At 45.2% G+C, this 17333-nt stretch overlaps 2 non-coding genes across 2 annotated transcripts; both read right to left on the reverse strand.

The window, feature by feature from the left end:
* Nucleotides 1-14440: 14440 nt before the first annotated feature.
* LOC147271225 (U1 spliceosomal RNA) lies at nucleotides 14441-14604 on the reverse strand. The gene has a single exon (XR_015116779.1). It is a non-coding gene; the product is annotated as a U1 spliceosomal RNA (small nuclear RNA).
* A 775-nt stretch (nucleotides 14605-15379) lies between these two features.
* LOC147271226 (U2 spliceosomal RNA) lies at nucleotides 15380-15570 on the reverse strand. Its single transcript, XR_015116488.1, has one exon. It is a non-coding gene; the product is annotated as a U2 spliceosomal RNA (small nuclear RNA).
* Between the last annotated feature and the right edge of the window lie 1763 nt (nucleotides 15571-17333).

Below are 17333 nucleotides of genomic sequence, written 5' to 3' on the forward strand. Positions count from 1 at the left end.
CATGGAAGGGGAGCGCAGGCCGGTGTAACAGTAGGAAATAAGAGGGGGGGGGGGGCGATGCAGGCGGCGGTTGGGGCTCTGGTGGATCTGTGGAAACACAGAGAGACTGCGAGACACCAAGGCCAAATTACAAAGTGCAACAAGTAATGGTAATGACAGTTCCAAAAATGTGCAGGGAGGAGAGAGGAGGGAAGGGCTCCATGTAACCTGATGTGTCCCCCAGCAGTCTAAGCCTGTAGCAGCATAGAGGAGGGGAGAACATGCAGACTTTACACAGAAAGATTCTGCACCCGAGCCTGGACTCAAACCCAGAACCTTCTTGCTGTGAGGCCACAGTGCTCACCACTGCACCACCATGCAGCCATGCTCTCTTCTACTTTTCTCAATTGTGTTTCTTTCATGTCCTCCTGAGATCAAAGACAGAATTCTAGCTACTGTCAAAGCCCTGATGACATCATCAGGAATTCTGACTTTGATCTGGAGACTCTTGCTTTAATCTGAATTTGCTCTGACTAATGTTTTAGTTTAGGTTGCATGATACCGACCACCTCATTTCTCCTGATGGACTGGTGACCTGTCCAGGGTGAACCCTGCCTCTTGAACAATGTCACCTGGGATCGCCCCCCCCCCCTCCATGACCCTTAAAGGATAAGAACAGAAAGTGGATGGAGGGATGGACTCAACACTGAAATCAGCTGATCTGATCCACATTCTAATGTTTCCTGTCCCTCTTTAGGAGTCAATGAGAATAGTAGTGTATATAATAATGTATATCCAACCTTGTAGTATCTTTCCAAAGCTTTTAGTATTTCTTCTTGTTTCTACTTGTAGTTTTAGTGTCTGGATCTTTTCTTTTGATGTCCTGCTGTCTGCTCTTTGCTTTTGGAGCTTCCTTCAACAACTACCAGGCCTCCTGGGTACTGTAGGAAACATGGTCAAGTTCTTCTGACTTCTCCTGCTCACATTGGTCTGTCTTTATTTTGACTCCTCCCACTGCCACAATGACCAGCCTTTATACTCTTGGTGACTGGGGCCCTGGTTGCTGCAGGCCTCAACACCAGCCTGTGGTTGTGAGCAGGGCAGAACAGAACTGACAGTATCTCCCATGCAGGACCTGGGTCAGCACCTGGTGCCAGCTGGGGCAACGTCCTGGAGTTCATTCAGCCTGGAGAACCAGGTGCTGGTTCCTTCTTTTACCAGGCAGGAACAGGCAGCAGATCCAGGATCAGTAGGTGAAGATGTCTGCTTTGACTGGTAGGAGGAAAGAGAGCAGGAGAGCTGGTCAGAGACAAAGACAGATCATGAAGAAGGAGTGCTGTATTCTGCTAGCACATGCTAGTGACAGTCAGAGATCAGGAGTCTCAGCAGGGAAAGATTCATCTCTTATTTCAGAGGACAATTGGACGTTCACTGGAAGACAGTGAATGTTTGAGGGTCAGAGGTGAAAAGAGGACAAGTGCACCTGTTGTGTGTGATGGGGCACCAGCATGGAGGAAGTTGTCAAACATTTTGAGCGAAACAGCAGGAAACTTCAAGTAAAGAATTAAAATGATTTAGTTAACAATGAGGTCTCTGTCATAAAACAAAAGGAACAACTGACTCCCTCACCATTTCCACCCTCTTCAACAGATTCACATTTCAAAACAACCAGGTTTATTTTGTTCCCTTCTTTTAGCAGAGGATGGTTTTGATCCATCCACCTCTGGGTTCTGGGCCCAGCACGCTTCCTCTGTAAATCCATATTTTGGGTTCTGGCTTGTTCTGCTTTTCATTTTGTGTTTGTATTCAAGTTCTGTTGCTGAAAAAAGACTTTTTTGCCTTTTTAAAAACACACACACACACACACACACACACACACACACACACACACACACACACACACACACACACACACACACACACTACAGCCAAGCATATAGAATGATACAGTCTGAGGTGGTTTTGACTGGTAGGCACCAGTGTGCACTGTTTGGCACTGAAGTCATGTGACTGAAGGCATCCAGTTACGTGACTGAAGTCATCCAGTCATGTGACTGAAGTCATCCATTCATGTCAGTGATGTCACTCTGCAGGACTGTCACTGCCGTCTCATTCTAGAAAAGAATCCAGACTCCACCTGTGGCTCCATGATAACTGATGGACCTCTGGTTGGAGGCTGGACGATGATGTTTGGTCTGGGGGGGTTAAGATGGTGGGGCTGTTTCAGTTCTAGTGCTGAAGGCTTTCACCATGACAGTCAGACTCTCCTCTGTCCTTCATGGTCCCTCAAATGTGCAGTGTGGACCTCAGACACTGAATTTAGCCTGAAAACTCTTCATGAACAGCAGGAGACTCAGAGTCTCTGTGGCGCTCGGCTGTTAACAGAGAGGCTGGTGGTTGGAGCCCCCCAGGGACCAGGACCAGGCTCTACTGGTGCTGAGGACTCTGTTGATCAGCTGCTGAGTTGCTACTTGATGTCAACATTGGTCTGTTTCATCCTGAGTAGTTTGATCCTAGCAGAGTCGCTGCATCAATGATACCTTAGTATCATATATTATATTATATATATATTATATTACATTATACACCTTAGTTAGTCTGGGGTTGCAGGAATCATACAGCATCCAAATAATAGCAGGTTGAAACATTTATTTAAAAGAGTTTAACATGGTTACACACACACACACACACACACACACACACACACAGCCTTTCTTTGGTATAAAATGGTCTGTCACGTTCTCTCACATTGCACAACAACACAACAAACAAAGACGGCAGGTCCAGTGTGGTCCTGATAAGACCACTGGACTGCAGGGTCCCAGTATCACTGGTGACAATGGTTTTACCAGCTGGGACCTTGGACAAGAACTTCTCAGAGGAAACTCATCATGGAGGCTCAGTGAAGAAAACTAGACCTGAGCTGCCTGCTGGAACCTAGCAGGTGAAGGACAGAGCTCCACCTCTTTAGAGACACCACCACTGTGGGCTCAAGTTGGCAAAAGAAGTGGGTCAGTTTTTGACACACACACACACACACACACACACACACACACACACACACACACACACACACACACACACACACACACACACTTGGATATACATGCCTTTTACTGCAGGAACCAACCAGAACCATCCAGAACCTGAACCTCTATATCTGATTCTGGGTCTGTTTGTGTCCACAGGCTAGCACACGGCACAGGTCGGCCTGGTTTCAGAAAGTTTCTTGGAATCCTTATTATCAATAAAGTATCAAATATTTTGCATAATAAATGCATGCATGGCCTCATATTTTGCCATTTTAACGTGCTTTAAGTTGACGGTGCCCACCTGTCGTGTCAATGTTTCTATGTTTGTCTGTTCTGGTCTGAATGAAAGAGGAGGTTTTCTTGGTCATGTGACGTGGATGAGAGTTCAACTAGAACTTCCTGATTCAACAGGATTTGAGTTTGTTGGGATTTTGTCAAAGCCACCAACCAAACCTCTGAGTGGTGCAGATTTCTGCTGACTCCTCAGAGCAGACTGGAGCTCAGCCTCACTCACCTGTGGGAGCCCCAGCAGAGCCACCGTGTGATGGAGTTTCAGTTTAGGATCCAAGGTCCTGGATTGAATTGGTGTTTTGTGTGTTTTTAGGCCTCCTGGCACCATTAATGGCAGAGCAGAGTGGTGCAGAGGAAGCGTGCTGGACCCAGAACCCAGAGGTCGATGGATCAAAACCATCCTCTGCTAAAAGAAGAAAAATAAAATGAACCAGTGTCTTTAGAAATGTGTGTCTGTTAAAAAGAGGTTCATAAGGATTTTGTCTTCCTCCACAATCACCAACCATTGTGAGAGTTAACAACAGTCCACTTTCTGACTGAAGCAAAAGTAGACTTCAAAAGGTTCTTCTGATTCAACATAGCAGCTAAATTTCCATTTCCATTTCCTGAACAGGACAGGTTAAAAAAAAGGGAATGACATGACTTCCTCTGTATGTTAGAATATGAACGACTAAAAATGTTCATGCCCAGTTTAAAGTTAGAATTAAACTGAAAATACAAAACTCTTCCCTCTTCAATCCTGTCACTCAGTGTTGTAAACTGTTTCAAACAAATTCTACTGTTCAACAGTTCAAGTGTTTCTAATGAAGCTGAATGTTCTCCTCTACTTTCCTCAATTGGGTTTCTTTCATGTCCTCCTGAGATCAAAGACAGAATTCTAGGTACAAATAAAGACACTATCAAAGCCTCCCGATGACATCATCAATTCTGTCTTTGATCTGTGTCTGTCCAGCCTGTCCTGAGTGGATCCAACAGTTTCCCATGGGTGACTCTGTCGTGGTCTCTCTCCTCCTGCTGTCTCCAACTCTCAGAGCGCTTCTACTGGTTTCTCCCCATCGTCCCTGTTGCTAGGCAGAGCACTGGTGAGGACTGAGGCCAGTGATGTCATCACCTCCAGCTGAGACCTGCCAGGTGGTCCTGCTTCATTCAACTCTGCTGCCTCTGCCACTGCCCTGACTGGTGAGGCTGACAGCAGGTTCTCTCTCATCTAAACTCTCTGTTTACAATGGAGGCTGAAATCCTTGTGATTGGTGGTTCAATCATCAGGTCTGTTGAACTCCCAGGTGCCACCACCTGCTGTCTTCCTGGTGCCAAAGTTGTGGACATTATTGAACGTCTCCAGGACTCATCGACCTCCACCCCTCCTGCAGGTTCTCCCTGTCTCTGTGGGGGTTCTCTCTGGTACTCCAGCTTCCTCCCACAGTCCAAAGACATCAAGAGGGTAGTGGTTACCTGGACACTCTAAATGACTGTTAGAGTGAATGGTTGTCTGTCTGTGTGTGTTGGTCCTGGGATGGACTGGTGACCCATCAAGGGTGAACCCAGGGCTGGACTGGCCATCTGGCCGATGCACATCTTTGGGCCGGCCCATAACTGTCATAATTTTTTTTCAAAAGTGTATAGTTTTTAATCGACCGTAACGGTATCGGAGACGCGAAACGCGGCCCATTGGTTGATTTTCTTGAAGGACATTGGGCTCGTCCAATGAAATCTCTCAGCTCTCTCTCTTTCTCTTAGTCAAGCCATGCTGTTGCAATGGAAGTGGAGGAGTCAGATCAGACAGGTGGAGACTATTTTAGTCGCCCTTCTTCCACACAGAGGACTGATTTTTTAAAGTTTCATCCTCAACAAGATTCCATAAACCCTGTCGTCCAGAGGCTCTTCGTTAGAACGGACGGCACGACGTGGAAATGGCTGACTTATTGTGGTCAACGTCATGCTTTGTTTTGTTTTGTTTGCCCTGCTTTTAGCAAGCCCAGTGATCCAAGTGTCTTCATTAGAGGCCTGACAGACTGGAGGCATGTGCACCAAAGAGTAGAGGAGCATGAGAGAGGCATGGCACAGAGGCAGTGTGCTGAGGCCTATTTTTGAAACTGCTCCAGAGCAAGACTGGCCACCTCCTTGAGGGAAGACAGCTGACAGGACACCGTGAGCAGGTTAAGAAGCAGGGCTGGACTGGGACCAAAAAATGGCCCTGGCATTTCTCATCCCTGGCAGCCCTCCATGGTTATTTACACGATATGTGTAAGCACACGCCATACCAGAGGATGTATGCGCACATTTTGAAGTTTCAAAAATTAAAATAAAGTGCAGTATTCTACATGGAAGACAGTAACCATGTTAAAAGAGTGATACTCTTTCACTACTCAGAGACCTTCTTCTTCCACTACACGTTCCAACACCTGACGTCTCTTCTTCCCAGTCCAGCCCTGGAAAGAACACGTCGAGTTTTGGAAATTCGTCTGCTTTTCTTCTCGTGAGTGTCTCTTTTTCGGCTCCTCCTTTCTCCTTCCTCTTACTGGGCAACATTCTTCATGGCTTCTGACTGCAAGGCGGCCGCTGAGTGGTGGCACTACAACTGGATGGGTCTGTTTCTCATTTTAACACAAAAACAAACTAACCGCTGTTTCTGCGTTTTTACCAGAAATATATATTTTGAAATGCCTGCTCACACCGGCCCATCCGGCTACATCCACCAAACTTTACACACATAATATAATATAATAATATAATATAATACCCCTAAACACAAGCCCCAAAGCAGTAGTTGTTTTGTTTTTCTTCATAAAGGAGGTGCACTGTCATGACTACGATATCTCCGGCAACAAACATGGAAGGGGCTTTGGGGTCTTGTGTTTCAGCTCTGTAACTTCTGGATGGCTGAAAATGTCAGAATCAGTCCTCTCACTGACATCAACCATTGGTGTGACTTTTGGTGGCTTCAGCTCAAATGAAACCAGGGAAGAGGGGCCAGACTTTGAGGAGCCCCTTAGGGTTAGTGGATGACCCGGGACCGTGCTTGGGCCCCTTAGCACCCACATGGCTGAAATTCCCAGCACATGCTACTCTGGGGCATCACACTATGTGTGTAAAGTTTGGTGGATGTAGCCCAAGTAGAAACACCAGAACCCAGATTTGATCCTCAATTCTGCTCCAAAAGGCTCTCGGAGTGCAGAAGTCCCAGACCCTGATTTTTCCCAGTTTCACAAGGGGATAGTTTTTTCTCTTTGAACCTAGGAAGTTGAAATTTGAGTGTGTTGTTCTGTCCTCCATAAGGATCACATCTGTGGTGGTTTGACCCCCCTAAGTCCTTTCTGCTGTCCGTAAAGGGTGTGGCAAAGTCCAGTAAAGTCTTTAAATTAAGCATCATAACTGGTCAAAGTTGCTCCAAATGAGATGAGCTTTCTGGGAGGAGCTCACACCTCTGCCAGAAACCAATATTTAAAACTTTGAAGCCCCACCTCCTTCCTGAAGCCACTTCCTGTTTGGGAGGGGGTTCTAGAATTATTCCACCAGATTAGGATTTCATAAAGTTTCAGGTCTGTATCCACTGGAGAGGCCAATGAGAGCAAAAGAGCAACAGGGTCAAAGGTCAACAGGCCTCGTGTCTCAGCCAGGCCTCAAAGGGTTAAGTGAGCCTTTTGGAGCTCCTTTGAAAAAAGGCCTGACACCAATCTTGTTCAGGACCAACATGAAGAAGGATCTTTGGAACATTTTCACATCTTTAAGACCGCCTTGACTCCTTTTTATAGAAGGTGTCACTGAACAGCACAAAGCTGCTATTGCAGCCATCAGGCCTCATTTCTGATCAGTTATTATTGTTGAAACAAAGCTGAATATCAATTATTGATTTTTATTGTCATCATTGTGAACACCTGATGAGAGAAACACAATAAAAACATTTGAAAAGGAAGGATCAGAGTGTTGTTGTACTGCAATACTACAGTACAGCATCAGAGACACTCAGTTATTGATTGCCTGAATGATTGATTTCCCCAGAAGAGGAACAGCTTTGTTGGAGCAGTAAAAATACACACATCAGAACGACAAAGTTACATTTGAAAAGAAACTACATGACATTACCAGCACAACATCTGAAGAACAGTTAGGATCAATTTAACTGGCCAGATAGTTAGGATTTCTTTAATGATATCCTTGATGAACCCAGACATCAGAGTGGTTTGTTCCCCTCAATCATAAATCTGTAAATACAGCGTGAAGTGATGGAACTAAAAGGCCACCTCTGAGTGCAGGAGTGAGCCTCTGTGACGGATGTGACGTCAGCAGACTGCCATTAGTTTGAGTCATTGTTTATATTCTTAATGCTGATTGGTCGATCTATAATGGTGACAAATGGACTTCGTAGGTAGAATAAACATCCAGAAATTAAATGAATTTGTAGATTGTCTTATTAATCAAAAGATGAAGTATTAAAAATATTTGTTTTTTTTCCTCGGAGTGAGCGACAACTACCGGATTTTCTCACAGAAGAACGGGGCCGACTTCCACGGAAGCAGATGTTTGTAATTCCTGGGGCACTAAAATCCATTTCATATTATTCTTTATTGAACAGCGAACATTATGGAAATAAAATTTATATTTCTCGCCAGAAATGTCCTTAAAATGCTTTTTAAAAATCAAACCTATCTTGAAATGACACTCGTCCGTAATGGCGTCCTTAGCAACCAACATAGCAACAGTAGAAATGTGACACTGTAACGACTCTCTTCCGAGAGGTGAAAGATTCATCGTAATAACGAACAAACCAAAGATTAAACACAAGAACTGAGCAAAGATTATGAAAACAAAATGCATATTTCTCTCTAGAAATGTCATCAGAATGCTTTATTAAATCAAAACTATCTTGGAAGAAGGCACTTTCCTCCGAAAATGACAGGAGCGGCGGCCATGTTTTTGTTTTGAGAGGCCCGCATGAAAGAGTCACATGAGGGAAGGGGGTATGGGGTCATGGGGGGGGGGGGGGGGCGATCCCAGGTGACGTTGTTCAAGAGGCAGGGTTCACCCTGGACAGGTCACCAGTCCATCAGGAGAAATGAGGTGGTCGGTATCATGCAACCTAAACTAAAACATTAGTCAGGTCAAATTCAGATTAAAGCAAGAGTCTCCAGATCAAAGTCAGAATTCCTGATGATGTCATCAGGGCTTTGACAATCGCTAGAATTCTGTCTTTGATCTCAGGAGGACATGAAAGAAACACAATTGAGGAAAGTAGAAGAGAGCTTGGCAGCATGATGGTGCAGTGGTGAGCACTGTGGCCTCACAGCAAGAAGGTTCTGGGTTTGAGTCCAGGCTCGGGTGGGGAATCTTTCTGTGTAGAGCCTGCATGTTCTGCCCATGAATGCGTGGGTTCTCTCTGGTACTCCGGCTCCTTCCCACTGTCCAAAGACATGTAATTGGGGACGAGGCTGATTGGACACTCTAAATTGACCGTAGGTATGAATGTGAGTGTGAATGGTTGTTCGTCTCTGTGTGCTGACCCTGTGATGGACTGGTGACCTGTCCAGGGTGAACCCCGCCTCTGGCCTGTAGATGCTGGGATAGGCTCCAGCCCCCCCCTCGACCATCAATGTAGGTCTTTTGTTAATTGCATGCCACATGAAATTATTGTTGGTCAGTTTTCTAGCGACTGTCTCACAGTGGCAAGACAAGAACACTTCTACTTTTAATGTTGACAGTTTGTTCAACACTAAACTTCATCCAGTACCATGTTGTCAAACACTGGAACCTCCACAGCACCTGAACAGGGACTTGAACCCTGGACCCTCACATTAAAAGTCTGATGCTCTACCGTCTGAGCTCCTCAGGCTCTTTCTACAGCATTGAGACAGGAACAGAAACACCTGTGAAGGTCAAACTGATGCTTTCTTGACTTGTTCAGTCCTCCATGTTGAAGTCCACCATGCTTTTGATTGGCTCTGATTCTCTGTGGCAAAATCCAACAAGAGGCTCCAAAAATGTCCTGAATGTCACAAGACTGCACAGGACAAGATGTTAGTTTCCTTCATGTCTGCAGTTCCTCCACTGGAAAGTAAAGTCAATGCTGCTCCTCTGCTGAAACCTGGGATCGGACCAGGGACCTTTAGATCTTCAGTCTAAGGCTCTCCCAACTGAGCTGGTTCAGTTCTGAGTGAGGGCTCTGCTTCTCTCATTTATAATCTCTTCCACTCTCACTGGACCTTAGAGAGGATTGGAGCTTCTGAAGTCCTGACACATTGAACAGTTCTCCAGGACCATTTTTGATGAAGGTCTGGATCACACCAGCCTTTTTTGTTTGTCTTCTTGCACCACCGTGCCGCCCCTACTAGTCGTCTACATATCAGTGTTCTCAGTATTGCACGAACATTCACATCAGTATTGTGCTAATATTTTATTTCCTGGCTCTTCAATCCTCCTATTATGAAGTTGATTGCTTCAGCGACCAGGAGACGTTATCATTGGCAGCTAGTTTACTATTATTGCTGCTGCTGTTGTTGGTTGTGTGTCTGTCTTCCATCCCCCTGTCCCTCTGTCTTTCTCTCTGCTTGTCTTTCACCCTCATCTTGTTCCCATCTTTTTGTCATTCCCTCCCTCCTTTCTCTCTGTCTTTTGTCTTTCCTTCTCTATATTTGTCTTCTGCTGTCTGTCCTGTCCTGCTCGCTTTCAACAACCAACCAGTCAAAGCAGACGTCCGGTTAAAAAAATATGATAAAAGAACTCTTGGTTTGATTTGGCTTGAGACATGAAGAAGATAGGATTGTTTTCCTTTCATTTTAGAAGCTTTTCCAGATTCATGAAAAGATCATCAATCAGTGCAGTATTTCAGACAGACTTCTGGTCCGTGAGGACGAGGAATCCAGCACAGATCCACAGAACTCCAACTGCCATCTTTGATGGTTCCTTTACAGTCTGTAGGGTGGAGAGATCCTCCTGAGTCTGGCTTGGAATGTTTGTCTGTGGATGTGTTGGCCCTGTGATGGACTGGTGACCTGTCCAGGGTGAACACGGCCTGTCGCCCAAAAGCTGCTGGGATAGGCTCCACCCCCTCATGACCCTGAACAGGATAAGCAGAAGACAATGGACAGAAGTCCTGACACATTGAACAGTTCTCCAGGACCATTTTTGATGAAGGTCTGGATCTCACCAGCCTTTTTTGTTTGTCTTCTTCCAGTTGCCTCAACATTGTGTGAGCCAATAATTCCACATCTGTACCAGACACACCTCTGGTTGGTGGGTTTATGGATCTTTCTGTTCTAACAGTGTCTTTTATCTTGCTTTTATCTTTTCTATCTTTTCTTTGTATCTGCATTCTGTGGTGCACGGTGGCTCTGGAAGAGCGCTCTAACTATTGTCACTGTACCCCCCCCCCACAACGAAAATAAAAGATTCTGATTCCGATTCTGACACACACACACACACACACACACACACACGTGTATCAACATGATGTTCCGAATGTTTCACTGTCTGTGGTTGTCCAGCTCTCCTTGTCTCTTCACTGTCATTGTCAGAACTCGGAGCAGTCTTCCTCTCCAGGTGATGTCTCTGAGTGATGATGATTGCTGTCTGTTCAACCAGCTTCATTTGTTGATATCTGAGAAGGACTGAAGACAGCAAAGTGTGCTGATTGGCCAACAACCCCTCACAGGTCAAAGGTCACTGCTCTGAGGCGGACCAGTTTACTGTAACAGTGGTGGCACCATCCACTGCTGGCGCTCTCTTCAGTGCTTCTTGTTTCTGCCCTTTGTGTGTGAGCTCCTAGAGCAGCTGGTCCGCCCCCCCCCCCTTTTCTTTTCTATTCCTCTAATTTATTTTTTGATTTTCTATTTTTGTAATTCATCATCGATCTCGGCTCACGGTCGCTACACTCTTGACCTCCTGTGAGCCTTGAAGAGAGAGAAGCCACCTTTGTGTTGGAGAAGAGCAGCTTAGTCCAGGCAGCCAGCAGCCTGAGACCAGAGGGTAGCCAATCAACGCGCTTCCCTTCTTCATCGAGCGAATCTCAGCGGGAGCCACGGTCGACGAGGTGGAGGCTTTGGAGGCCGTCCTCCCACCAGTTCGTTGGAGAGCCGTCGTACATCGATGGGAGAATCCAGCTGAGAACGTAAGCCGGTTACGTTGGTTTTCACCGATTCAGGCCTGGACTCCTGTCTCGCTGCCAAACTCCGCCTGACTCCGTAGAGCTGGTCAGCCTCCACTCAGTCCTCTTCATTTGGTTGGAGGTCACCATCGTTCATCCTACACACCTTTCCACCTGCCTCTTAGCCGTCTACTTGAAGCTCAGATAAATCCAGGCTAATTCATACCTGCTACTCAATATGGGCCTTAATTACTCTGCTGGAATTATCACTCTGTCTTAAGTGTTTTCTTAATTGTATTAAATCCTCTTTAATTTCCAAGAAGTCTTCCAACTCATTCATTCATGCAAGCCACTGATCCACAAGACCTCATTGATGAGCTTCAACCTGAGACTGATTGTTTCTCATTGGACGAAACACCCATTCAATGAGACTCATTGTCAGTCCATTGAAATCTACTGGTGTTCCTGGTGAGTTGATTTAACAACATGAGCTGACAGAATCTACGTTCAGGTAGGAACCACCACATCCAGGGGTCTGGACCTTTGAGCAGGCAGAGCCATCAAAGTAGCAGACTAAGCTAGCAGACATTAGCATTGAGAAGAAACTGATACCTGAGCCTACTTTTGGGTCTGGTCAAGTGATGACACAATAATATGACATCATTGTCAGACTGACGCCTGCTCAACACTGACCAAACGCCGCCCTATTGCATTGTGGGAAATTTCTGCTTGGCTCGCGTCCATCAAAACACACAAAGAAATTTCTCCAGAATCAGGATTGACAGTGGATACAATTGATTCCACACTGGTTTCGGGTGCAGGTTTGGAATTTCAGACACAGTCTGTGTTTGTGTTGTTCATTCAGTGATTTTTCTTACAATTCCCAATCAAAGCCCCACATTGCTAATGAACTCAAAATGATGCTAACAGTAATGTAGTGATAGTTGCTAATAAACTAAGTGATGCTGACAGTCATGTGGTTAGAGTTTCAAGTAACCTAAAAATGATGCAGACAGTAATGTAGTAAGAGTTGCTTCGAACCTCAAAGTAATGCGTCAGTGATTTCAGAAGAATTGCTAATGATCTCAAAATGATGCGACAGTGATGTAGTGATAGTTGCTAATAAACTCAGTGATGCTGACAGTCATGTAGTAAGAGTTGCTAAAAACCACAAAATAATGCGACTGTGATGTCGGAAGAATTGCTCATGATCTCAAAATGATGCGACGGTAATCTAGTAAGAGCTGCTAATAAATTCAAAATGATGCTAACAGTAATGTAGTGAAAGTTTCGAATAACCTCAAAGTGATGCTGACAGTCATGTGGTTAGAGTTTCGAGTAACCTAAAAATGATGCGGACAGTAATGTATTAAGAGTTGCTAATAACCTCAAAATAATGCGACAGTGATTTCAGAAGAATTTCTAATGAACTCAAAATGATGCTAACAGGAACGTAGTGATAGTTGCTAATAAACTCAGTGATACTTACAATAATGTAGTAAGAGTTTCAAACTCCCTCAAAATGATGCTGACAGTCATGTAGTAAGAGTTGCTACTAAACTCAAAATAATGCGACAGTGATGTCGGAAGAGTTGCTAATGAATTCAAAATGATGCTACAGTGATGTAGTAAGAGATGCTAAAAAACTAAAAATGATGCTGACGGTAATGTAGGAAGAGTTGAAACTAACGTTAAAATGATGCTACACTGTTGTCATAAGAATTGCTAATAAACTCAAAATGATGCTAACAGTAATGTAGTAAGTGTTTCGAAATACCTCAAAGTGATGCTGACAGTCATGTAGTCAGAGTTGCTACGAACCTCAAAATAATGCGACAGTGATGTTGGAAGAATTGCTAATGGTCTCAAAATGATGCGACAGTGATGTAGCAAGAATTGCTAATGAACTCAAAATGATGCTAACTGTAATGGAATGAAAGTTTCGAATGGCCTCAAAGTGATGCTGACAGTCATGTAGTAAGAGTTGCTACAAAACTCAAAATAATACGACAGCGATGTCGGAAGAATTGCTAATAAACTCAAAATGATGCTGACGGAAATCTAGTAAGAGCTGCTAATGATCTCAAAATGATGCTACAGTGATGTTGTAAGAATTGCTAATGATATCAAAATGATGTGACGGTCATGTAGTAAGAATTGCTAATGAACTCAAAATAATGCCAACAGTAATGTAGCGATAGTTGCTAATAAACTCAGTGATGCTTACAGTAATGTCGTAAGTGTTTCGAACTACCTCAAAGTGATGCTGACAGTCATGTAGTGATAGTTGCTAATAAACTCAGTTATGCTTACAGTAACGTAGTAAGTGTTTTGAACAACCTCAAAGTGAAGCTGACAGTCATGTAGTAAGAGTTGCTACTAACCTCAAAATAATACTACGGTGATGTCGTAAGAATTGCTAATGATATCAACATGATGTGACAGTGATGTAGTAAGAATTGCTAATGATCTCAAAATGATGCTACAGTGATGCCGGAAGAATTGCTAATGAATTCAAAAATGATGCTGACAGTAATGTAGTGATAGTTGCTAATAAACTCAAAGTGATGCTGACAGTAATTTATGAAGAGTTGCAAAAAACCTTATAATAATGACACAGTAATGTAGTAAGAGTTGCTATGAAACTAAAAATAATGCGACAGTGATGTAAGAAGAATTGCTAATGATCTCAAAATGATGCGACAGTGATGTCGTCAGAATTGAGAGTCGGGGTTTTCCAAGTTGATCTCCTCCCACGCATGAATTCTCTCTGGTATCCTTCCACTTACTGCGAAGACGAGCCGTGGATGTATTGTCCTGAGCCCAGGGCTTGTCAGATACCATGACCCTCAACTAAATGTGGCAGAAACCCTGCCCTCTTCATTTAGGGCTGGAAGGTGTGAGAGACACTGGGAGGTCATCGAGGCTACGTCCTCCGCGGTCTCCTCAGGCATGCCAGCACAAGAGGAGACCGCCAACTGGCCGGGACAGGCGGTCACCGTTGTTGTTGCCGCCGCCGTGGTCGGCCTTTCTTTCTTTCTTTCCTTTTTTCACACGATCACAGGGGAGAGCGCGGACGCAGTCCCCCACTGTCAGAAATTATGCAGTTGAGATTCCCACATTTGGGGAATTCACCAGGGTCAGCACAGCCCCAGTGCAATGGCTGAGCCTCACCCGGGGAGAACCACCTTGCTGATCATGGTATCTCCTCTGCCAGGTAAGTATGACTCGCTGAGCTTAGGAACAGACATGAGCTCCAGGGACACAGCCTTCTGACTGACAGGCAGGGAGGCCGACACAGCGCCTGATCTTTCCTACCTTGTGCCAATCTGCCGCGTGCGCAGCCCCCTTTGTTTCTCACAACGATGCCGGATGTCGGATATCCCAAGCCCGGGAAGCTCGACCGATGCCGTTTTCAAGGCTCACCTTCTCGCTGGGGGCACCAGCGTGGCCTCTAACCGCACGCATCGTGCCCCGCAGTAAAAAAAACAATCTCCGTCCGCTTTCACCCTTGGATGGAGCGTCGCGACCATGAGAGCTGTCAACGCAAGCGGCCCAATTCTGAAAGACTGAAGGCAGCAAGCTGGGGTTTCACATTTCAACATCAAGTTCACAACCCATCTCTGGGCAAAACAGGCACATTGAAGGTTCAGGTCTTTCAGAGTGCATTCCAAAGCCTTTTGGGAAAGGCTCCGAGAGCAGTGCCGTCAGCGGACCTCCATCCTTATCTGGAGTGCAAACGGAGCCACAACTTGACGCCCAGCGGCAGCGCGGGCGGAAATCCAGCCCCGGCCTCATGTGCAGCACTCGAGAGTTGGCCTGAAGAGCACGGGATTTGCTCCTGACAAAAGGGGAGGGGCCCGCACCGTTCCTGGAAGGCCATTGCGGCCGCAGGCTGAGGAAAAGCTGCAGTGCAGGAGGAGAACCCTGGTCCGGCTTTGGGTGGAGCAGGTGAGCGAGTGCCTGGCGGAGGCTTGTTTTATTTCCGACGAGAAATGCGGGACATTGCACCACTCCTGGAAACACTGCAATATCAGGTTGATGCGTAGAAGGGACGGAGCAAGCTCCCGATCCATCTCCCTGTTCCAAAAAGCAATTTAATATATGGTTCTCGGATAGGGAACGTACCAGATATTAAACTGATAAGAACAGATACTACACTTGATCTTAGCCAAAAGGCCGAGAAGCGATGCCTGTCAGCCACCCGACGTGAGAGCCAGCACCCCCGGTACAGCCAATCCCGGCCGCGGCTGTGGGCAGGAACTGCAACATTTTGGGTGGCGACACAAAATGCAGTGCCATAAACACTACATCTGGCACACTGGTTGTCCCCACTGCTATCCAAAGCAAAGGCAATCGGTGCCTTCACCCTGCTATGCTAGTGGGGCGACTCAAAGTAAAACAAAGCGGTGTTCAAAGCCACAAGCCAGCGACTCATCCTGGAGTCGGGGTTTTCCAAGTTGATCTCCTCCCACGCATGAATTCTCTGGTATCATTCCACTTACTGCGAAGACGAGCCGTGGATGTATTGTCCTGAGCTCAGGGCTTGTCAGATACCATGACCCTCAACTAAATGTGGCAGAAACCCTGCCCTCTTCGTTTAGGGCTTGAAGGTGTGAGAGATACTGGGAGCTCATCGAGGCTACGTCCTCCGCGGTCTCCTCAGGCTGGCCAGCACAAGAGGAGACCGCCAACTGGCCGGGACAGGCGGTCACCGTTGTTGTTGCCGCCGCCGTGGTCGGCCTTTCTTTCTTTCTTTCCTTTTTTCACACGATCACAGGGGAGAGTGCGGACGCAGTCCCCCACTGTCAGAAATTATGCAGTTGAGACTCCCACATTTGGGGAATTCACCAGGGTATCCAAAACCTGGGAAGCTCGGCCGATGCCGTTTTCAAGGCTCACCTTGTCGCTCGGTGAACCAGCGTGGCCTCGAGCCGCATTAGAATTGCTAATGAACTCAAAATGATGCTAAAAGTAATGTTGTGAAAGTTTCGAATAACCTCAAAGTAATGCTGACAGTCATGAAGTAAGAGTTTCTATGAACTTCAAAATAATGCGACAATGATGTCGGAAGAATTGCTAATAATCTCAAAATAATGCGACAGTGATGTCGGAAGAATTGCTAATGAACTCAAAATGATGCTGACGGTAATTTTGGAAAAGTTGAAACTAACCTCAAATTGATAATACAGTGATGTCGTAAGAATTGCTAATAAACTCAAAATGATGCTAACAGTAATGTAGTGATAGTTGCTAATCAAGTAAGTGATGCTTACAGTAATGTAGTAAGTGTTTCGAACAACCTCAAAGTGATGCTGACAGTCATGTACTAAGAGTTGCTACGAACCTCAAAATAATGCGACAGTAATGTCAGAAGAATTGCTAATGATCTCAAAATGATGCGACAGTGATGTAGTAAGAATTGCTAATGAACTCAAAATGATGCTAACAGTAATGGAGTGAAACTTTCGAATAACCTCAAAGTGATGCTTACAGTCATGTAGTAAGTGTTGCTACGAACCTCAAAATAATGCGACAGTAATGTGGTAAAAGTTGCTACGAACCTCAAAATATTGCGACAGTGATGTCGGAAGAATTGCTAATGAACTCAAAATGATGCTAACAGTAATGTAGTGATAGTTGCTAATCAACTCAGTGATGCCTACAGTAATGTAGTAAGTGTTTCGAATAACCTCAAAGTGATAGTTACAGTCATGTACTAAGAGTTGCAACGAACCTCAAAATAATGCGACAGTAATGTAGTAAGAGTTGCTACGAACCTCAAAATAATGCAACAGTGATGTCAGAAGAATTGCTAATGATCTCAAAATGATGCGACAGTGATTTAGTAAGAATTGGTAATGAACTCAAAATGATGCTAACAGTAATGGAGTGAAAATTTCAAATAACCTCAAAGTCATGCTGACAGTCATGTACTAAGAGGTGCTACGAAC

The sequence above is a fragment of the Aulostomus chinensis genome, chromosome 1, assembly GCF_037954235.1.
Source record: "Aulostomus chinensis isolate RoL2024-O1b breed Wild chromosome 1, RoL_Achi_v1.0, whole genome shotgun sequence".
NCBI classification, from domain to species: Eukaryota; Metazoa; Chordata; class Actinopteri; order Syngnathiformes; family Aulostomidae; genus Aulostomus; species Aulostomus chinensis.